We start from the raw sequence: 23,868 nt of genomic DNA, 5'->3' as shown, positions 1-23,868 counted from the left end.
AGGATGGATATTTTCCTTGGCCCTCCTTTTGTTGCTGATGTGTCCATTAATGAATGAAAAAAAGTGTTAAGAAACAAGTGTGGCAGAGGGTAAAAAGGCAACAATATAAGTACTTCAAGATCAACTCATGGAAAACATTAAGTGAAACAGGGAAAGCCATTATGGCCAAGGGTAGGAAAGGAGACAACTTTTAAGAATCTCTGCACTATTTCTTTGTGCCAAACAAAAAACTGCCCTGCTATTCTGGGTGTTGCATAGAAAAGCGTGGCATTTGAAGCAAGAGGAGAAGTTTCATATGGTAAAGCTGTGTGACATTTGTCAGTTAAAATTTTTTGAGGGCCAGAAATGCAGATTTTTTTCTGAAAGTTTTAATTAATTCATTTCCTTTTCATTGAATTGCTCTTTTTTACTGAAAGAAAATAAGAGAAAAAAATAAATGTTCTGTAATGACAATTTCCAAGTGAAATTATTCAATTTTTCAATCAAGATTTTCTATTTGAATTTCCCTTTCTCTTCCCTCTTTTTAGGAGGAGGAAGGGAAGTGCATATATTTCAAAATTGTTGCAACTGGAAAGAGCTGTTTCAAGTTGAATACATTACTTTAATAATTGAATAAATAAATGAGAAACTGTTATTCAACTTAGCACACTTTTTTTAACACAAATTTGCTTTCGATTTGTTCTGAGTTTATTTTTTTTTCTCTCTGGAGCTGCCAACAACACTATCAAGAAGACTGTATATTATTAATGCACTAAAAAATTCTCTTGGAACAGAACTCCAGAGATTTTTTGTGAACTTTCTGCAAATGATAAACAAGAGTGGACAAAAACATTTACAATGACAGTGCCCCAAATTATTTTGACTCCACAGTCAGTGTTATCTGATAACGTGTTTAGGATTAAAGACAACGTCCAGCTTTGCTGCACCTCATGAATAGCGGCACAAACCACTTGCTGCCCTGAAACCAAGTATTTTTCCTTGTGTTTGATTCTTGCAAATGAGACATATGAGCCCCTGGACTTCATGAGGTTTTTTCTTTCTCAGATGAGAAATACAATTTTATGATTGTGGCTGTGTTGTGTTCTAAGTGGAAAGCTTGCCAGCTTTGCTACATGAGAGCAGTCATCTAAGCAGTATTTCAAGTCCTTAATATGAGCAAAGAATAATTCGAGTAACATATTGTGCACTGCAGCAGTAAGGGTATGTCAGCATTTCAGTGTAAAATCTGTGGACCAAATCCTGGTGGCATCACTGAGGAACTCAATGCTTTTGTCTTCCACAGAATGCTGTCTCTGAATTTCATACCCTTGACTTCCTTGATCAGAAATTAAGGAATGATTTCCAGATTCAGAATTTTGTGTTTATTACTCATTCTGAAATTCAGTTAAGAGATTTGTTTTGAAGTATCTTAAAAAGCAGAGAACATTTTTCTCTACCCACACAGCACTCCCACTGAAGAAAACATTATTTTGGATTCACAGAGGTCTCCTTGGCCTTATTAGATGGGCACTTCCAGGAAAGAAGTGCCAGCAGGATTTATTCTGTAATTTAAAACACTAATTTATTTGTAGCATATACTAGAAGCTCTAAGATAAATGTAAGAATTAAAAACCAAAACAAAGAAACAAACACCACCACCTGTCAAAAGAAGAAACAAACAAACAAACAAAAAAGCATAGACATGATTGAAGTGAAAAGAGGTGAGAGGAGTTGAAGGGAAGGGAGTGGAAAAAATTAGCAACAAATGAACAGAAATAATAGTAAAATATTTTTTAAATACAGATGATGAAGTTAATTACTTCTCAGTATCCTGCCCCTGAGTATGTCTGGAACTCAATACACAAAGTAGAGCAGCAGGGCAAGCACACGTGATGCTTTGCACAAGCACTCTCTCGACTCCCAGACTCTTGAGGCTGTAGGATTTCTGGAGTGAGTCACACTTTCTGTTTGACCATATCCCTTAATGGATTTCTGCCCCAGGTATATTCTCCTCTCGAAACCATGCAAACCTTTGGAGTCTGAAAAAAAGTCTTTCAAGAAGAGTCCCAGATTAACTATCCCTATTTAAAGAACTTTTTGCTTCATTGGAGCTCTTTTCCCATTGACTTCATTCAATGCCCCTACTACAGGAGTGTAAGGAGTTGGAAGTAATAGGTGACAATCTCTCTCTACTTGTGTCATGTTGTTTCATGCCATCAGAGACTGAAACTCAGAATTTAGTTTTCAAGTATGTAGATGTTTATTTTGAATTTAGTACTTTTCAATACACTGATGGTTTGCAAAGCTGGTGAGGTCTTGCAGCATGTATGGACTCTTTGGAGCATGGGTACTGTGCACGTTGGAAAAATTTGGCTTGTGGTAAAATGTGAAGATGCCTGATCCATAATGCCAAGAATATTTTACAAGACCATTGAAGGGATAGATTCTGAATGAATTCTACAGAATGGTGTGAAATTCATGGTTGTGTCTAAATAGGTTCACCAATAATGTGTTGTAGAATCCGCTAACCATAATCCTATGTAATAACAATGGGTTTTATATGATTGTAAGTACAATAGAAAACCTAAAGGAGGGAGATCTGAAACATCAAGATAACACATCCCAAGGAGTTAAAATAATAAAGGGTTAGATTTATATCTGCAAAAACTGGGAAAATTCAGAGTTAAAGCTACCTTTCCTTTCTTAAGTCATCCTATTTCTCTTCAGAATTTCAGAAATCTTTCAAAATTGATAGCTTAACCTGCAATTACTGCCTTATACTTCATTCAGCCAGGTAAGGTAATACAGCACCATACAGAAGTTTACTTGTGTGTAGAGATCAAGTCAGACCTTTGGCAGCACTCTAACACAACTTTCCAGGGGTTTTTGAGATGCAAGTAATTAGCTTGTGTAGACAGATGACAGTACAGCTGTTGGGGTCCCTCCCCCGCTGTGTAGCCCTGGGAGAGGGGCCCTGAGGGCACAGACACGGGGCTTCCCTGTCCCTGCTCAGCCTCGTTCCCATTGGTTGGTTTGTGTTCCCTGCGCGGGCAGAAGGACCCTTGGGCCGGTGACTGGAACAGTTCCTCAGCAGAGCCCCGGCCATGAGGCTGGAGAAATAAACATCTCTGAAACAGCTATCAAGAATCTGTCTGTCCATATATATTTCCTTTCCACGGGACTCCTGGTTTGGTATATGCGTGTTGCAGGATCCCCACTGCAACAAATGGTGGAGAATTGAGAGCAGAACGATCCCCGATCCCTAAGCGACTGATTTGTGTGAGTAAACCCTGGAAACTTTGGATTCCTCTTCTTGGTTTTTGCTTTGCTATTCCGTATCTAAACTATGGAGGAACCGTGGGAAGACTCTTGGCTCTCAGAGCCGTATATGGACATTTATCTTAAACTTAAAATGATTCTTGAACAACGATTTGTAAATTTTAGCTTGATTCAAGCTCAAAAAGAACTGAAACACTTCCTGGCATGGTTGTTTAAGAACTTTTTCTATGTTTCTTGGGATTTAATTATTACCAAGGGCTTTTGGAAAACCGTTTGGACACAGTTAATACTGGAGTCAAAATATATGCCGATGGAAGAATATTTTCGTGAATATTATTTAGTTACCGAGACTGTTGAGCAATGTCAGCTGTGTCCCGGCGAAGGGAATCCTGGCGCAGGGACCGTGCGGCCCAGGCCACGTGCACCGAGCGCTCTGCGAGCAGCAGCGAGGCAGTTCCCGCGCGCGGGCGGAGCCACGCGAGCCGCAGTGTCGGTGGCGGAGCGAGGCACGGCGGGACCCGGCGGTGCCCGAATGGTCCCGTGCAGCGCGTGGTGGAGCGAGCCCCGGGAACGCCCGACCGAGAGGGGCGGTGCGCGGGCAGCGGCTGGCGGCGATGGCGATGGAACGGAGCCGCGCCCAGCCGAGACGCGCGCTGGAGCGGGGCGCGGGGGAGTCATCGCTCGGGGGCCCGGCCGAGACGTGGGTACAGCACCCGACAGCGGCAGCAAAGCTGCGACCAGAGGAGGCGACGCACGGAGAACTGAGCGGCACGGCCCGGCCCGGCCCGCACAGCCCCGAACGCGACCCCGGGAAGAGCGCGCAGGCACCAGCAGCCCCGACAATTCCAACACGGGAGCGACCGAAAGAGACAGCAAAGACGCAGCGAGACAGAAAACAGCAGCCACTCGGAAAAAGGAAAAGATCATAGCAACTAAGACCTTAGGGATAGTAAAATGGTATAATGTTAAGCAAAATTATGGTTTTATAACAAGGTGTGACAACCAGCAAGACATATTCGTGCATAGAACTGCTATTAAAAAGAATAACTCTGAAAAATGCATCCCAAGCTTGGGAGATGGAGAGGTGGTGGAATTTAATATTGTACTAGGGAGAAAAGGGTTACAAGCATCGCAGGTCACTGGGCCTGATGGTGTTCCTGTAAAAGGCAGTATATATGCAAAAAATCGTAGTCATGTTAGACAGTATCTCCATTGTAATCCCCCCCTACAGTTTCCCTTTCCTAATCCCACCTTTCCCTTTTACCCTATGTCCTATTACCCCCAGTGTATTCCCAATCCGTTTTTTCATCCATGGTTTCCCTCACAAAACCATGCTTTTGCCAATTGTTTCCCCAAAAATCCCTTTCCAATGCCGAGTGGGGGATGAAAAGGGGGAGGGAAGAAGTTAAACCCTCTCCTGCCTCAGTTTCCCCACAAAGCATGCTCAGAGAATTCTGTCTCCCTTCTGTCAGCCCTAAGATGTTCCAGAGAATCTGTTTGGACATTTAAAGACTCAGGAGGGTGGCTTGTTTTGTTTTGAAACTGTTCTTGTTATGTTTATCCAGTTGTTTTCATTCTCCTTTTATTAAAATAAAACGGGTGAGGTGTTGGGGTCCCTCCCCTGCCGTGTAGCCCTGGGAGAGGGGCCCTGAGGGCACAGACACGGGGTTTCCTGCCCCTGCTCAGCCTCGTTCCCATTGGTTGGTTTGTGTTCCCTGCGCGGGCAGAAGGACCCTTGGGCCGGTGACTGGAACAGTTCCTCGGCAGAGCCCCGGCCATGCGGCTGGAGAAATAAACATCTCTGAAACAGCTATCAAGAATCTGTCTGTCCATATATATTTCCTTTCCACGGGACTCCTGGTTTGGTATATGCGTGTTGCAGGATCCCCACTGCAACATACAGCCATGTAAATCAGCATTCCCTAAGAATGGTAGGGTCAAAGTGAAGAGTTATCTTTTAACTTGGTACAATTGTTCTCAATATGGAGAGATCATTTGAACTGAAGGTGTAAGCCCTATCAAACCCTCATTTCCAAAGGCCTGTTTCAACTGAGCCTAGCCTTAGTAGCCTTAACTAGCACCACTGGATCACTAATAAGGCACTGAATGTTGGCAAATTAATTTTACTGTGTGCAAATGCTTCAATTTCCAACAGACAATTTTCTGGCATTGTCTATTGGGGTTTGACCTACTTTAGAAAAACAAAAGGACGAATAAAATGTTGAGGAAAGTATAATTACTGGATGAGAGTCCTACCAGGGAGTGTACCACTGCTAAGTGCATTTGTGCCCAAGACAAGATTAGCTGACTCTTACGAGGTGGAGACTTAAATATTGTACAGATCATTCTCTCTGCCTTTTTTTTTTTTTTTTCTTCTCCCAGACCCAGAGAGGAGACTGCCAGTTATTGTCTAAACTCAAGCTTTTCAAATTAAAGCTATTTATCTCTCCTTAGAATCTCATCCAAAGTCCTACTGCAGGTTTTAACTTGTGGTGACCTCTTGTTTGATAGGATTTTTGCGGGCCAGAATTTAAGGAGGACATTCAACCAGGACACAATTGAATTATAAAATTTTTCATTGAGAAATGTTCCTGGGAAACATACTGACCCAAAAGAACTGTGTAGTGTTTTCAGGCCTTTAAAAGGACACCTAAATGAGTTCAGTAGAATAAATCCTATTTCCATAGGTGATGGAAAACAATCCTTGAGATGCTCTGGAGAGGTAGCATGTGTTGTTTTTGGTTGCTTTGGCTATAAGCAAATTGTATACTCCAGAGCCCAGTAAAATCAGAGATCAGTACTTCCAGAAAAGGATGTAAAAGGGAAAATTATTATAATAATGTGAAAAAAGGGGATATAAAGAGTTCAGAGAATAAAATAGAAGGTATTTGGTGATAGGATGAAGAGAAAGAGCTATGGAGCTATGTGAGGTATGAGCAGGAAAGAAGGAGTGCAGATGAAGCTAGAAATTGTGGATCAGAGAGAAAAGTCATGGAAGAGAGAATAGGAAATGATTCAGAATAGCATGTGGGAAAGTAGAAGTAACAAGAAACGTCCATATATAATGTGAGTTTACTTGAGAAGAGCTAAAAAACGTAAGAAATCATGTGGGACTGAAGACATCCAATTACCAAGACCTTCAAAAGGCAGGTACTTTGCATCTTTCTATAAATAAAAAATCGTTTGATGTTGAAACCTGTGTTAGAAATTATGTATTTTTGTTTCTCTTTTTTTTAAATTTCATTTTTAACGCACAGGATATTATCCATTAAACCATGTATTTTCTTAACTGTCAGAACTAAATACAAACACAAGACTACACAGACCAAGAAATGCAGTACAGAGCAATCCAGTGTTCCATAGTAGTTTTTGTGGGTAATCTCTTTTATTTACCCAGGTGAGATTAGCTGCCTGTAAAAATGTTTATTTTCATAACAATGCAGATATATTCACCACTACAGTTAGTATAGAAGTAGCCCATAAACATATATTCATGCAACCGTGCATAAACTTTATAGTTTTCACTGGCAAATGTTTGCTGGAGCTGCTGTGTTACTGTTCAAACCTGTTACTTTTGCCATTTCCCTAAGTAAGTCTTGGAACATTCAGGTATCTGCCTGCTTGATGACAATGGATTAATTAGCTCCTCAGAGAGTCAAAACAAACAACAACAAAAAAAAAGCAAGCAAGCAAGCAAGCAAGCAAGAGAAAGAAAGAAAGAAAGAAAGAAAGAAAGAAAGAAAGAAAGAGAAAGAAAGAAAGAAAGAAAGAAAGAAAGAAAGAAAGAAAGAAAGAATTTGATTTAGTGTGCTAGCAACAACTAAGCAATTAAAGGAAGACAACGAATTTTCCCTGATTAGCTTAACTGTATTCAGTGTCATGAATCTACGAGGGAGAAGGCATTACAGGACATATCTGAGTAAATACTGTGCAGTCCTGATGTGAGGACACACTTAAATTTTTATTTTCTCCTAATTTAGCATACTTTCTCATCTCCATATTAGGTGTGACAGTTTTAATCACTATAAGTCTTAGAAAAACATGGTAGACTAGTCTTAGTTATCACTAGAATAAACCAATAATGGGTTTTGTCTACCTCCAGAAATAAGGATACTCTTGTACTGGATTTATAATTTGATATTTAGAATCCTTAACCACTACTCTCCCTGTCCCAAAGAGAATGATGACAAGATGCATCTTTTGGGGCTTTTTTCATCTGTTGCAGGAATCAGTTAGAGTCTGAGGCAGGGATTTGATTTTGTTTGTGATGGTGTTATTAAAACAGCAGGATTACTTATGGAATGCTAAACATTAAACTATTGCTACACAGCAGTATTTTAGGAGACTGAGAAATTAGGAGGTGACATTTAAAAAAGCATTTCTCAATGTCATTCTTAGTCAGATGTCGAGAATTAAAAAGGAACTTGCCATTATTTCCTTGATACGTGACTTGTGACAAGAGCTGCTGAAGCTGGTTCTTGTTTACAAATGTGTATTTGCACATAGCAGCTTTGCTAAAAACATTTTGTGGTTTGAAATTATGATGACAGTTGAAGAAAAAAGTAGAATCCAGGTTTCCTTCGAAGACTAGACACTTACATGGAGGTTTTCACAAAGATACAGAGAGAGCTGAGTCTTTGAAGTACTGTTCAAACTTCTAAATCTTCAGGGTCTTACCATGGTTATCTACATCATCCCCATCGAGATTATATTCCCCCGTAGAACTGCAGGAATTTTTGTCTCTGCTCCCTTTGTCTTCTCTGTACTTCTACTGTCAATGTAAAAGTCTGCAGTTCTTTTTTAACTTGAGATGTTTCCAGGTCTCCATTCCATGCCAACACTTAGAATGCAAAGTACTGCTGATATTATAAAGATCAACATCTTATTCTAGTGATAACTCCACACTTACAGAAGTGGGAGGTGGAGAATTACTTTAAATGCTTTATATTTGACTTGAAGCATAATATTAGCTTCCATTTGGAAGAGTGTCTTTTCCATTTCTTACATATATTTATGGATGGGTAAATGAATGGACTCTACTCCTGAATGAAAATGAATACAGATCACTTATATCACTTGAGTGGCACAGGTGCCTACCAGTGAAGAAGCTTTTTTTTTTTAATTTCACCCCAAATTATGAGTAAAATTACAATGCAGGATATCTTGAATGGAATTAATTTTAACAACATACCTTACCAAAGATGAGATCAAAAAGTAAGAAAAGTATTACCCCCTGAGAAGAGACACCTTTTTCCTGGGAAAGTGTACTCATTTGTCAAGTATGTTCCCAGAACCTGAGGACCAACCTGAGGACAGATAATAAGCCTGCACACTCATATCTGTTCAGGTGGAATTGAGAACAGGCCCTTCTTTGTACTCACATGCAAGTACCAAGACATCATTTGGGATTTTGAACAAAAAAATGCAGTACATGCTGCTTTATGCACAAATCAGCTGTCAAGACCTGAAATTTTGTCTCCAAGTATCCCTTGAATCTATAATAAAGAATGATCCCCATGAAGACAGCTTGATGAACAATATGACTCTGCAAAACTTGATAAAAAGAAATGAAAATAAATGATCATCATTGGCACTGAATTAAACAAATTAGTTCTCTTGTAGGTCTTAATACTGCCAATAATGAAAATTACAAGCCTTGATCTCTACTGTGATATAGATCAGATAGGTTTTGTTGTTTTCATCTTAAAATTTATTATCACATAATTTCAGTAATTTCAAATAAATAAACACAAGAAATAAATGACTGTGTTAACTCCTGATCTAAGCACGAGTCTGATTATTCTTTCACTTCAATGCACAGAGATCACACATAGCTATGCATGCTCATTACCAGAAGAGAACATGGGGGCTGATAAGACTGATGTAGTGAACATGAAGGATTGATGAGACCTTGAGGAACAGCAATATGCAATCTATGTAGATTTTCTTTAACATGACTAGAGAAGGAAAAACATTCAGATTTATATATTTAGAGATTCATTAAGTTTCAGAACAGGCAATCCCTTCAGTGCACTTAGAGAGGCAATGTGACCTTTCCATTCTCAATTAATATTCTTCTGTTTACACATGGAAGAACAGTATTAATCCTTTCAGCTGTCTTCTTTCTGTGTTTAACATGTTTTACATGAGGTACTTCCTTAGCAGGGTGTTCAGGGCCATCAAACTACCAAAAAATTCCTCTGATTAGATTTAGATAATCTAAAAATTTTTACAGCACCTCTGCTTCCCAGAACTGATTTTTCTTTATCCATCTATCTTTCATATATATATATATATATATAAAACTCCTCAGAAATAAATACATCAAAGTATTTACCAATAACTTAACCAATCATTTCCATTTTTCAATTCCTCCTAGCTTCTTGTTGGACAGAAACTCTCCCCAGCAATCATTCTGTGTTTGTTTCTAGGTTTGTTGGTATGAACTGTACTGGACTCACACTTGGTTACTTCAGAGCCATTCTCATCTGTCATTGCACTCAGATGTTCATGAACTCATCTGTTTTAAGCCTCTTACCATGGCCCACATCAAGTTTGTATTTGAGGGGCTGCCTTCAATTCACTCATCAACCAGTTTATCTACATATGCGTTTACTTGTGCCAAGGTTTTTTCCTACTGCCAGACTAATGTATGACTGGGAAGATGTTTGAAGCCAAAGGGTGGTCATGGTAGGCGAAAGAAATAAAAAGCCTGAATGAGCTCAGGCCCATAGTGAGAGTCAGCATCCTGGAGAGAGAAGCTGAGAAGCCTGGCTGATGCTGAGCAGCCAAAATAGTAACCTGGGCCTCAGCAGTAACCTGGTGGTGAGAGGAAAGCCTCCAACAGGTGCTGGGAAAGGACGAAAAGTTGTGGGAATACACCAGTGTATAAAGCATCATGGTATGAGCAAGAGACATCAGACCATGATTAAATGGAGGGTGACAAGAGGAATATTTTATGAATATGTTAGAGAAATTTTGATCATTGTGGGGGCTGACCTGGTTGGCCCAGGTGTTCACTAAAGCTGCTCTGTCCTTCCCCTCCTCAGCTGGACAAGGGAAAGAAAACACACACAACAAAAGGCTTTTGGGTCAAGATAAGGGCAGGGAGAGATCACTCAACTGTTACCATAACGGCAAACAGACTTGACTTCAGGAATCTAGTTTAATTTATTACCAATCATATCAGAGTAGTATAATGAAAAGCAAAGCCAAATCTTAAAAACACCATCCCTCACCCCTCCCTTCTTTCCAAGCATATTTTTATTCACAATTCTCTACCTCCTCCTGCCTAGAGGTGCAGGGGGACAGGGAATGGGGGCTGCAGTCACTTCATCACATGTTGTCTCTGCCACTACTTCCTCCTCAGTAGGAGGACTCTTCACACTCTTCTGCTCCGGTATGGGGTCCCTCCTATGGGAGAAAGTACTCCAACATGAGTCCTTCCCAGCAGATGCAATTCTTCACAAACTACTCCAGCATGGGTCCCTTTCCAAGGGGTGCAGCCTTCAGGAACAGCCGGCTCCCGTGTGAGCTTCCCACAGGGTCACAGCCTCCTTCAGGCATCCACCAGCTCCAGCATGGGGCCATACATGAGCTGCAGGTGGATCTCTGCTCCACCATGGACCTCCATGGGCTGCAGGGGCACAGCTGCCTCACCATGAGCTGCACCACGGGCTGCAGGGGAACCTCTGCTCTGGTTCCTGGAGCACCTCCTCCCCTTCCTTCCTCACTGACCTTGGTGTCTGCAGGGCTGCTGCTTTCCCATATTCTCAGTCCTCTCTCTGGCTGCTGTTGCTGTTGCACAGCAACTTTCCCACATGTTAAATTTGTTATCCCAGAGGTGCCAACACCGTCATTGATGAGCTTGGCCTTGGCCGGTGGTGGGTCCATCTGTGAGCCAGCTGGCATTTGCTCTGTTGGACATGAAAGAAGCTTCTGGCAGCTTCTCACAGAAGCCACCCCTATAGTTCCCCCTGTTGCCAAAACCTGGCCATGTAAATCCAGTAAAATCATGCAATCTGAGTTAAGTAGTGAGAAAAGTGAGCAGCTATCAGCTGTTATGGTTGAATCTTTTTGTTTTAGTAATTTAATAGATTGACAACACAAACTTCTGATCATTCATTTGGGTACTGAGACAAGGAAAAAAAAGAGAACACAGACACTTCTCATTCCACCTCCTCCTCTCAAATCCCTCTATTTTCACCACAGGTTGTATTCTGTCTCAGCTCTGCCTGTGAGGCACAGGAGCTTTGTGGTTGTGGGCATGATGATTTATGTTACTCCATGTGTAATGGGAGTCTTTTTTCTGCTGATATCTGCTTCTTGCTGATTTTTCTCTGCTGCTTTTTTTTTGGAGTATCCCAGCCTTGGCATGTTCACCCATGGCTGCAGTGTATTTGCTGGTGTCGATGCTCTGGCATTGTAAGTCCTGGGGCTTCTCCCACAGTGCCACACCTCCAGCCCCCACTGTGCCCAGCTCATATTTGAAGGTTACCCTGAGCCAGTCCTCGGGAGCAGCCTGGAGCAATGCAATCTGCAGATCCTGGCTGTGACCCAGCAAGCTCAGTCGGAGGCATTGCACTGTACTAGTGCTGCCTCGAGCTGCTCTGCTGCCTTCTTGTCTCTGCACCGCTCTCCTCTGTGCCATGCAAGTACACCCAGGCTCGTAAAAGCCTGTCAGAATAACCCTCTTAATCCTCAGAGGAAGGATTTAATTAAGTTATTCTACTCTGGCATACATGCTGCATGCTGGACTGTGTGTTCGATGACCTCATCTATGGCTTATGAGTGTCAGTGTTTTACTGAAGCATATTAACATTTCATTGAGAAAACCATGTTAAACAAAGCAGCAGGCACAAATACAGAATCAATTGGCTGAATGGTAAAAAGGTTTATCAACATAATTATAAATAGTTCCTCCTATTGTTGCCAGCTCTGTAGAACTGTATAGATTAGGAGCAACCATATCTGAAGATGAGCTTGTGGCGAAGTATTGAGGTGACATCTATTACTGAATAACATGGAATGCTGCCAAGATAAACTGACACACCATTGTTCTTTAAAAAGAATTGGAAAATAAAAGAAAAGAAAAAGCAAAGAAAAAAGAAAACGTTTTGTTATGCAGCTCAGATATTTGCTGGTCCACAGAATGATCAGACATAAAAATATCCCCTGTAGATCCTTTAAAATCCTTGCATATTCAGATTTTTTTTTAATGCAGCTCAATGTGTTGACAGGATTTATTTACAACTGCACATTGTTTCCCTGACACAGATCTGCATAAAAATAGAAGGGCTAAAGGCCACTGAGTCATTAAGGTTATAAACTTTATGATGGCTTTTCCCTAAACCTTACTGAAAACACTTGCAAAATATAATTATACCTAATCCATGTTCTGATAACCTAAATGGTGAAATGGTATTTTTTTTCCACAAGAAAGAAAATAATTTTAAAATGTTCTTTGAGTCCTGCATCTTGAGAATGTGCAGGCTGTGGTCCGTTTGGCAATGGCTGGACCCCTCCATCCTTCAGCAGTGAGACAGAGTGGGGACTCTGCTGTTTGCTTGGTCCCTGTCGTGTCCTGTTCATTTCTTTGCCTCATGTAAAGCACAGTGACAATAAGCAGAGTTCTGTAGGTTTTGAAAATCCTTCATGAGCATGTTTTCGAAGGTAAAACAAACAACCTCCCAACAACACCACTCCTAAACCTTTAATTTGTGCAATCTTTCGTGCAGATGTCAGCCCGAAGCCTACAAAACGTGAATAAATGACTCAATTGCAGGAAAGAAAAGCAATGCCTGCATTTTATCAACTCAGGTGAAAGTAGCACAGCCTACAGACATATGCTAAATTCCATTACCTGTAAAGAGAGCATTGATTTAAATTTTTCCTATTTTGAAAACCGTGACATGAGAAATGATAGGCTTCCATTTTATTTTTATTAATTGTATACACACAAGGAAGCTGATAGGGTAAGATTGACTTTAATTGAGCCATAAATTTAGCATTGAGAAATGCCATCCATTTAGCTGGACAGTTCCGTGATGAAATACATTTCTAAAGCAAGGATTGCTGGCAGAGTGTCTGAGATAACAAATGATAAATGCTTTATACCCATAGCTACAAAGAGAGAGTCCTCAATAAAAAGTGGGTAACTTCTCAAAGAGCTACCATAAGTTATTTTCCCTTGATTTTGCACAACAAGAAATTTTTTCGTTAAAATATTGTTTAATATGTTAGTCCTTTTATTTGATAAAAACTTGCAGAAGATACATTCTGAAATCTAAAATACTGGGTTTGCTTGATACTGGGTTTGCTTGATACCTCTGCTCCACAGGAAAATACTTTTACATAAACCTGATTAAATAAAACTCTTCATATCTGTACACATGTGAAAGGGTAAGCTCATGGATACTCAGACACTTTTCAGCAGCTATTGTAGGCTGCTGTAATGCTATCAAAGTCAATAGAGCTTGAACTGTTTACACCAGACAAGGATCTGCTTCAAAGTGTGTATAAACCTATCTGGAAGCAAATCTCAACACGACTTATAACCCATCTTGAAGGTGACTATGAAAAGCCCCATGTATTTCTGTTATTTTTTCATCTACTGAATTTCATGAGGAAAACATCCTGCCATTTTGATTCCAAGATCTCTTTGAGCAGCTGTAAGAGGATGACTTCTATATCAGAAAGATAAAAGTTGTCCCATGTGAATAAATGTGGATTTTCAATTTTCAGTCATATAATCAAATTCTTATTCCTGAATTAATCCTTTTTTTCTATCTACTTAAATCGACTTCATCAGTCAGATGCCTGAGTATCTTTTTAAGTCAGATGGTTCTGTTTCCCTTTGGAAAGGAGATGATTTTAGCTTTGGGATGGAGAAAATGTAAATGGTCTTATGAGAATGAATGTCAGAAAACAAAATGGTTATGATTAAATTTGAAAACAGTGTAATGGGGTGCCTCACTTCAACTGTCATGGATCTGTGAAGACCTTTGCCTTCTACAGGCATAATTATTTTTATTGTTGATCAATGGTACATTTTTGTTCATGCAATAAAGATCTTAGAGGTGATTATAGCAAGAAAACATAGCAGTTAACCAGATAGAGAGCTCCTCCTATGCAGCGTTGAGCTTTCTCATGTAGAAGGATGCACATAACGGAAATATTTTAATCCATCTCCAAGAAGCATGACAGAAATATTTCAACATTCTGTCTTCTTGCTTCCTTTGAAGACATTCATTTACCATGTGGGTCAGCAGAGAGAAACAGCACTGCTTAAACAGGATCACCTGGATCCTCCCTCCAGTTCCCATCAGTCATTACAGCCTCAATAGTGGAGACATATACAGGGCTGCTATTACCAGTGATTCCTGATATTCCAACTAGCAGGAAAACAACAGATTCTTTTACATATATATATATAGATGAACATATATATATATGAACATATATATATATGAACAATGTTTGAAAGAGAACATAAACAATAATTTATCTGCAGCATAACCATTCATATGTCTGAAAGAAAAAGAATACATTGTTTTGAAGAGGAGTCAAGTATATGGTTCAATCAGTATTTTAGGTCTTGAAGTCTAAAGGCTTATTTTGAGTCCATAACAATAATTTACTTTCTTTTATCAACACTTCATTTGAAGCCCATAAAAAATAGTTGTCTAAAGCAAAAAAACAGCTTTATCCCTATGAAAACAGAAAAGAATAGTGATCTGGTTTAGGTGACAGAGGGATAGAATACAATCAAAGAGTTTCACTGTGAAATGATACCACCTTATGTGATAATAAGTGATCTTCATTCCAGAAAAACTGTCCAAAAACTGACCACTGATTTTTTTCTTTAGGAGAAATAACTATTAGAGGTATTAGAAACTTTTGTCATTATTATCACAACTTTCTTGAAAGATACTTAATTTTACATTTAGAAATAAACCAAAAATCAGAGCTCTCAAAATGAAAGGTATAGTGTGTTGGAGATTTTGATGGAAACAAACCAAATAATTTATTTTTATCCTTTAAAAAATTTAACAGAAAAATATTAAGTACATGCCCATCAAAGCTCTCTCTCTGGAGTTAAACCCAAAAACACCAAGAAAACCCCCCAACAAACAAACAAACAAACACAAAACTACGAAAAAGCCCCCAACCAACCAACCAACCAACCAACAAACTACGATAAAACCCCAACCAAACCCATAAAATCTCTGTGTCTTGGATTCAGCTAAAATACAAATAATTGTGGAGATTTTTTTTTATTCTTTATCCATCCTGAGCAACATGGTTTAGGAACTGGATTTTGTGCAGGTGCAAGGAGGTGCTCACCAGCACAAACATTCTGCTCACATAAGATGCATACAGATCCAGCATTGCGGTTTACTCCTGACACCTAGAATAATAGCTCACATCTTCTGCCAGAGATGAATGACTGCAAATGAGTGTTTAAGACACTCAACTTCATCATTGATTCCACAGGCTTTTTTTTGCTACTCAGTCTCCTCCGCCAAACTCAAACTGCTCTAAAATTTCTGCCCCTTTTCATTTTGTTTTGCAACAGAAATACATCATCCAGTGTATGCTTTTGAATTTATAAAATACACAATAGGTAGTCAGGTTTTCAGCACTGGCATAACTCTAGGGAGTTCTGAAGCACTACAATTTCTGCAGCAGTACAACATGCTGTATATTTGGAAATACTACCTTCTTATTTTCTGTGGTAATCATAATATTAGTCAAAATCAGCAGCAGACAATTATAAGAATGATTAAATAGAGGACTCTAGGAGATGGATAGTGAGATGTGACCTCCTGGTAACAAGAAGTGCATTCTGCTTGTCATTTCACTTTTGTCCGTAACTATTACGTCTTGGACTTCAATGGTGTTTAGATTTCCCAAAATTTTCCCCTTTCACCCCAGCAACATGTCATTCTGGTTTTTTCACCAGCTGGGTTGGGAGCACATTTAGGGATGTGTGTGTTTGCTGTCCATATGACAAAGTGGTGTATTACATCTCTCAGCACACAAGTAGTGTCAGCAGTCTAAGGAAAAGAGATCTCCTGTCCGTCCTGCTGTGCTTCCTTTAGCGTCTGTCTTTCTACCCTAGCACTGACAGGCAGGTGTGACTGTGACACTTGACCCTAGTGCAGGTGGGATAGCTTTTACTTTGGCAGGTGGCCATAACTTTCCTTCTTTGTGTCTTTATGGAAGAGTTTGGTTTTCTTGTTTAATTTATTTCTTCAGTTTCTGCCTCTGAGTTTGTGGCCCTGTGAAGTGCAGGAGTTTTGCTATACTCTTTTCCCACTTTTTATATGGTTTTCCTACTTGTGGAACCAACATAGGAACCAAAGGGCTCGTAGACTCCTTGTAAACCACATTTCCATGCCCTTTTACTTATTGCAAGCTCAGTCAATGCTTCACAGGCCACACAAATTAGTCTAAAAGCTAATTTACAGTACTAAGATAGGGACACCTCTGTTTTAAAGCATCTTATCTGAAGAACCCCCTATGAACAGATAAGGTTTATGAAGCCATGTATGGAAAGGGGAACTGCAATGGTCATAGATGTGTAAGCTCTTTTCTTACTCCTCAGCTCAGTATTCTGCCTGACCATGTTTCTCTTCAGCAACTGCTCCTTCTTTGCTCTTTCTATTTTTGTTTTATAGCTCATAAATTCATCCTTTTCTTCTTGGGCCTCTGAGCAGCCTGTTTCATCTCCCTGTCTGGTGTGCTGCAAAAAAGAACTCAATATGAATGAGAACCGGGCAGCTCTCACTCAAAAAGTGGAGGCAGAGAAGTGTTGGATCTAGAAAAATTAATATAAATAGTCTTAGAAATTATTATTTCAAACTGTTTTAATAATCTGTCCTGTTGCTGCCTGCTAAGTAGAATGAAAATGGTGGAAGTTCACAGGTATTTTGACAGAACAGGACAGTGGGGTTGTAAGTATACACATACTTCTGAAAAGCTTGCAAAGCACGAAATGTTAAATTCTTTCCTGATTTTGTCGAAACTTCACTGACTGCACCAAGGCCAGGCTTCTAAATATCAGCATACTGCTTTGAAATTATGGGGCACTGGACCATCTCTTATCAATCTCTATGAATTCTGGGCACAGAGTAGAGATACCACTTGTAATGAATATGGCATGCATTCGTTTTCACTCAAGGTGCAATCCTCAAAAGAAAGCTTTCTGGTATTATTATATTCTTTTTCTAGTTTTAAATAAGTGTCAATTTTTACACTGACGTGTACAGCCTGTTTAACAGAACATTTACAGGATGCATATCTGGAGGTAGAATTTCAGGTTGTTGGACTTGAGTTTGCTCTGACTTATGAAAGGATTTTTTTCTGATTTCTGTATGTTGAAGATTTGAAACTTGGCATCCAAATCCTGTAATTTTCTTTATGAATATTAATTCATAATTAGTTCCCTGTCTCTGCTATTTACAAAGAACAGTTTTGGTTTATTTTACTCCTTAAGCCTTTTCCCCATCCAGCTGGAAAAAACCCAAACTGGCTGGATAACTAATTTTCAACAAAATTTTCTTTTCCTATTTATTACAAGAAGAAGGTAAATGGTCATCTGTTTCTTGGGCATTCTCTGGTCTTACACAAGTTTTCAATCTACAGATTCTAGAAAAGGCTGGTAATGGAATGATAAAAGCACATTCCAGATGGAGTCTGTACACATGACAAATATACTTACATGTCTTTATTTCAGCTATTATCCCAAACAGCACAAGGGATAGCAAATCTCTGCACTAATGGGCAACTCTCAAAGCCTTTCACAGCAGGATTGTCTTGGCAGGGGAAAGGTCATGGTAATGGGTTTTGACAAAGAGTTCCTGAGAGTCTCTCTTTTCTTCCAAAAGTCTGGATTTTCCTTTCATATTGTATCACTGTTCAAATACACTAACAATCATTGCTGTATTGAAGAAAATCCTGAATAAGAGATGTGTCCAAATGGAGTAGTTATCACTCATTCAAGTTCATGACACAGCAAGTTCTGCAAACCAGAGGAGCTGATAAATTCATTGTGCACAGCTAGTCAGGAACTGAAATTGCTGTTACCTTGCAAATGATGACAATTCCATGAGGAAAATGAGATTCATAATAAAAAAAGACACTAAAAAGATTACTTCTGCTCGAAAATAAAAATAGTCTGAAAGCATACTTGTGGAATCAAAACATTTTAATTTGGTAGAGTTCAGAAGTTTTGGTTTGACTTAAATACTTCTAGATACTGCAGTTTCTTATTTGATGAAAACTATAAATGTAAACAGAAACATGAACACATGAATGGTATTAAAATGAAAATTTAAACATGTAATATTCAACACATACAAAATAAATAGTATTGACACATAAATACATATTTATATACACTGTGCCAGTCACTGTGCATTCAGAAATGCTGTCTTTAAACTGCCAACCATGCCCCTGTATTTTTAATATTACCATAGAACTGTAAAATTATAGAATGGTTTGAGTTGGAAGGGACGTTAAAGATCATCTAGTTCCAGCTCTGTTGCATAGCCAAACACCCCTCCCTACACCAGGTTGCTCATAGGCTCATCCAACATGTCCTTGAATAATTCCTGGGATGGTGAAGCCACAACTTCCCTGAGCAACCTGTTCCACTGCCTCACCACCTTCACAATACAGATTTTGTTCCTTATATTTAATCTAAATCTACCCTCTTTCAAAGTAAAATCGTTGTCCTTGTAAAAATGTCCCCTCCCTTTTTTCTTGTAGGTCCCCTTAATGTATTGGAAAGTGTTGTAAGTTCTCCCCAGAATCTTCTTTTCTCCAGGCAAAACGACCCCAATTTATTCAGCTTGTCTTCATAGGAGAGGTGCTCCATCCCTCTAATCATCGTCACGGTCCTACTCTGCACAGGTCCGTGCATTTTCTGTCCTGAGGATCCCAGAGCTGGACACAACACTCCAGGCATAGAGAGAGAGTCATAGAATCACAGAATGGGTCAGGTTGGAAGGGACCACCATGGATCATCTGGTACAACCTCCCTGCACAAGCAGGGTCATCCCAGAGCACATTGCACACAATTGCATCCAGATGGTTCTTGAGTATCTCCAGTGAGGGGGACTCTCCAGTCTCTCTGGGTAATCTCTTCCAGTGCACACTTAACCTGCGCACCAAAGAAGTTCTTCTTCATGTTCAGGTGGAACTTTCTGTGCATCAGTTTCTACCTGTTGCCTCTTGTCCTATTCCTTGTTGCCACTGAGAACAGCCTGGTTCTGTCCTCTTGCACCCTCTCTTCAGATAATTATAGACACTGATGAAGTCCCTTCTCAGTTGTCTCTTCTTGAGTCTGTACAGTCTTGGCTCCCTCAACCTTTCCTCATAGAGAGATGCTCCAGTCCCCTCATCATATTTGTCACCCTCTGCTGGACCTGCTCCAGGAGCTACATGTCTTGCTTGTACTGAGGAGCCCAGAACTGGACACAGCACTCCAGATGTGACCTCAAAGGGCTGAGACAAGGGGCTGGATTACCTCCCTTGACTCATTGGCAAAGCTTTTCCTAATGCTCCCCAGGACACCATTGGCCTTCTCGGCCACAAGGGCTCACTTCTGGCTCATGGACAGTTTATTGTCCACCAGGACACCCAGGTCCTCCTCCTCAGAGCTGCTTCCTGGAAGGTCAGTCCCCAGCCTGTATATGGGATTAATCCTCTCCAGGTGCAGGACCATGCACTTGCCTTTGTTGAATTTCAGACATTTCTCTGCCTATCTCTCCAACCTGTCGAGGTCCTTCTGAAGGGCAGCACAGCTTTGTGTTGTCAAATCAATTCCCTTGACCTTCTGACCATTCTTTATTTGATGCAGCCTGGGATGCATTTGGCTTTCTGGGCTATGAGAGTGCATTTCTGGGCCACACTTAGTTTTTTATCTACCAGTACACTCAAATCCTTCTCTCCAGTGGCATGCCACGTGGTATGAATAAATGAGCTGAAAACTGTAATGCAAGGATTGCAGACTCTGAGATGAAGTGATGTAGCACAACTCGAGGGCATTGCAACAACTGCTCTTTCCCTTCCATAACTGGGAAACCATATGCAAACAGACAGCCTTTGGTTTCCAACCATAATTTCTGACCCAGCCCAAAACTGTTCCTACAGCTTTACCAAACATCCAACAGCATGGACAATCAAGGGACAGTACTTTGTCCTATGCTTCCATTCTTTTAGCTTGCTCATGCAAATGTGGTCATAGATGCTATTCCAGGAGAGAAAGGCCCAAATCTCCTTCCTGAGGATTTGATTTTGGAAAGAACAAACATATCTTGCAGCAGAAAAGCTGGGGAAGAAATAGATGAAATCCCTCTAGAAGAGATATGTGGAAGGCCAGTGAAGCCTAAAGGCCTGATCTGAGCTCATCCACATGCTCAGGAAAAATATTAATGAAATTCTTTGGATTGATTTGACAATAAAGAAGTGTGAGATAGCCACAGACAGCACCTGGACAGGGATACAGAATTAGATTCCCAGCCAAAACACCAGAAGGAAAAAACTAGCTTTCAGACTACCTGCATATTCATCAATCTTTCAGACTTTACGTCAACCTCTGTAAAATTTACTCCTTCAGCAATGTTTAATCATGGAGCAGTCTTGTTCTTTTCAGACCATAAGGGTATGTATTAAAGCTACATGATCAGGTTTTTAGCTACATTGTAATAATACATACATCAATTTTTAACATACCCATTATCACACGTATACAGCACTCAACCAGCGGTGATATATGCCTCCCACTGCTGCTGTCAATCAGTTATGACAAGTGTCCTTGCTTTACTCTTCAGGTTTATAGCATAGCAACCTTACTGAAAAATGCCTGTTGATGATGGTAGGGGAGAATGCACCCTCTGTAATCCCATCTGATGGAAACCTTTATAACAATGCTGCCCTGACATTATCAAAACCTCTGCAATTTTTCAAAGCAGCAGCCTTTTTTACTTCTTAAACCAGAGCAGAATTGATTCAAGCATGGACACTGATGAAGTACCAAATGTATGCAGAGATGCTAGCAGTGTAGATTTTCTCTATAAAAATCATATAGGAGCTCAGGTAACCTGAATGTTCTTTTAGGGTTGGTTTACACAGTAGAGCTCACAAGGTACTCAGTGACAGATCAGATTTAACCTTATGATAATTTGTATGGAAATCAACATGATTAATGATCATTAAGTGCAAAACTTCTGTTAATGCAGCATTATGACTGAAAGAGCATGTGTAAAAATATCCCTCTTCTTTTCTACATCATTTCTTTCACTTGCAGTCACAGCTGGGCTTCCTCCTCACTTGCAGCCACATGTCTCTGGGTTTGGTCCAGTGATGAGGGTATCCAAAATGGATATACAACAGTGATAGATATCTTTGTCACGTTTTTCCCCAGGTAGTTAATTGCTGACATCAGAGTATTTGTTCATATGTAGAAACTGTTGTGGAAAGTGAGGCTTGCCCAGCTGACAAAGAGGGCAGATAAGAGTGGGGGATTTTAATAGAAAATGAAAATATTGCTGGCGCATGTTTTTCTGGTGGAAGATATTTCTTGCATGGCACAGAAGGCAAATGTGGATCAATTAGCTAGTGTAAATAAAAGTACAGAATGAAAAGAAAGAGAAGAAAAGGGAAAGATGAAGAGAACAGAAATAAGAAAGACTAAGAAATGGGTCTGGAATAATATTTCAGTGATAATTCTAATCCTCCTGAATGAGTGTTATTGTGAAATACTAACATTCAAATTCTTTTCTTCTCCTTTCCTCATTTAAGGCCTTTAAGATCCGCAGTTGAGAGCCTAGTTACTTTCAATCCTGTGCACAGCCATAGGTACTTTAACCTAGTACTATTCAACAGGATGATCTTTCCTCTCTCTCTCATGACCATAGGGATTAGTTAGTGCCTAAAGTAACAGGTGGGAGGAACCTGACCAATATGTTTAAAACAGAGTCCTGCGTGTCACTCCGAGGCTGGAGAACATATGCATTTTGCTTTTTTATTTTGAAGCAGAGGACATTCAGCACCATAGGGAAGGAGCTACTTTGAAAACACAGCAGTTGGTCACGTATACTCTATATTAATCCACACCAATGTTGTTTAGAGTTCTTCCTTGCCTTAAGGATTCCCTTGTGTGAGTTTAGTAAGGTGTAACTATACTTCTGATAATTCTGTTTCTTTGATATTTATTGTCCTTTCAAAAATAGTTTTTAAATAGAGGTGAATACAGTGGTTTGATTTTTGGTCAATTATTATTGCAATGTAACCTTGCTGAAATAGAAAGCTGCTCCAGTGGAGTTAGAGAATTGAAGGTAACCTGCTGGAAAAGGATTGCTTCCTAAGGTTTGGAGAGGATCCAGGCTGGTGATGTATCCATAAAACCATACAAGTACCTGCACAGAACTAACGCACCAGATACATGGGGTGTCTAGCACAAAGTAGTAGTAAAGACATTTTGAAATGTGGAGTAATGGAGAATGTAGCAGAGAGAGAAAGAGACCTTCCCAGCAGTGTACTAGCAATCAGAGACATGTTGAGAACTCTACAGAAACATACCTGCCACAGGTTCAGTTTATAACCAACAGCTTAGGTAGAAGGATTGATGGGGTAGAAGAGAGTATTTGCCAGACAGTTGCAACCATTAGGCTTGATCTTGAACAAAGAATTGTTCAAAGAGTTTATCTGAATCTTCTTCTGGTTTAGCCTGAACTTATCTTCCTGGGGGTGGAGGAGGGTGAGGAGAAGAGCGGAGAAGAAAATCTGTCTTGATTTTAGATTCTTGGATCTTTGTCAACAATTGCTCAGCTGACTCAAAGACTACTCATTATCACAATTTGAAATGTGCACCCTGCTTGTGTTCTGAGTTTGTTGAACTTCAGCTTCCAGCCTTTGGCTTCTGTTACTCCACCTTCTCCTAGGTTGTAATCAAGTCTCCTTTAAGCTTCTTTCTGAGAAATGAAAGATTTTTCTCCTGTCATGTTTGACTCCACAAGACAATTTCCAATCATTTGATCATGCTGGCTGTCTTCTCTAACAACTACTGTTTCTGCCTTTGAACTGCAAGTCTTGCAACCACCCGCAATGTGCTACAAGCCATTTCCCCACTATAGTTCAAAACAGCAGTAATAAAGCCTGTCTGCTTCCACTCCACATCCCTCAGTTTACACAGTCTTCAGTCTACATCACCGTTTCTTCCTGTGTTCTTCTAAGATCTCACATTCACCAATTGATTTCCAACCAAACTTCTAGAGTCCCTATCCCCAGAAGCGAAGCCTGTATTCACTCTTTGAAAGGTATTTAATTTAATGTTTTGTCTTAGATGTACCAGTTCCACTTCTGCTGTGATTAGAGAGAGCCTATTACATTTTCCCATCATAGCTGGAGACATTTGTTCTGCTTCAATAAGCAGCAGCTCTTATGAGCCATGACAAATTAATTTTCTGGTCTCTCTAGGTTTCTTTGGGGAAAAAAGAAGGTCATGGAGGCAGTCAGGCCTCCCACAAAAGTCAAGGACAGAGCACTTTAATCACACAATAATTTCAACTTTTCAAGAGTATATGCTAAAGAGGAGCATTC

The 23,868-nt window shown here is 40.0% G+C and overlaps 1 protein-coding gene across 1 annotated transcript in view; it reads left to right on the top strand.

Annotated features, from left to right (window-relative positions):
* ST6GAL2 (ST6 beta-galactoside alpha-2,6-sialyltransferase 2) overlaps window positions 1–23,868 on the top strand; it is a 175,445-nt gene that overhangs the window by 24,452 nt on the left and 127,125 nt on the right. The window lies entirely within an intron of this gene.

The sequence above is a fragment of the Corvus hawaiiensis genome, chromosome 2, assembly GCF_020740725.1.
Source record: "Corvus hawaiiensis isolate bCorHaw1 chromosome 2, bCorHaw1.pri.cur, whole genome shotgun sequence".
Lineage (NCBI taxonomy): Eukaryota > Metazoa > Chordata > Aves > Passeriformes > Corvidae > Corvus > Corvus hawaiiensis.
This window is presented reverse-complemented; position numbering and strand designations above follow the sequence as displayed.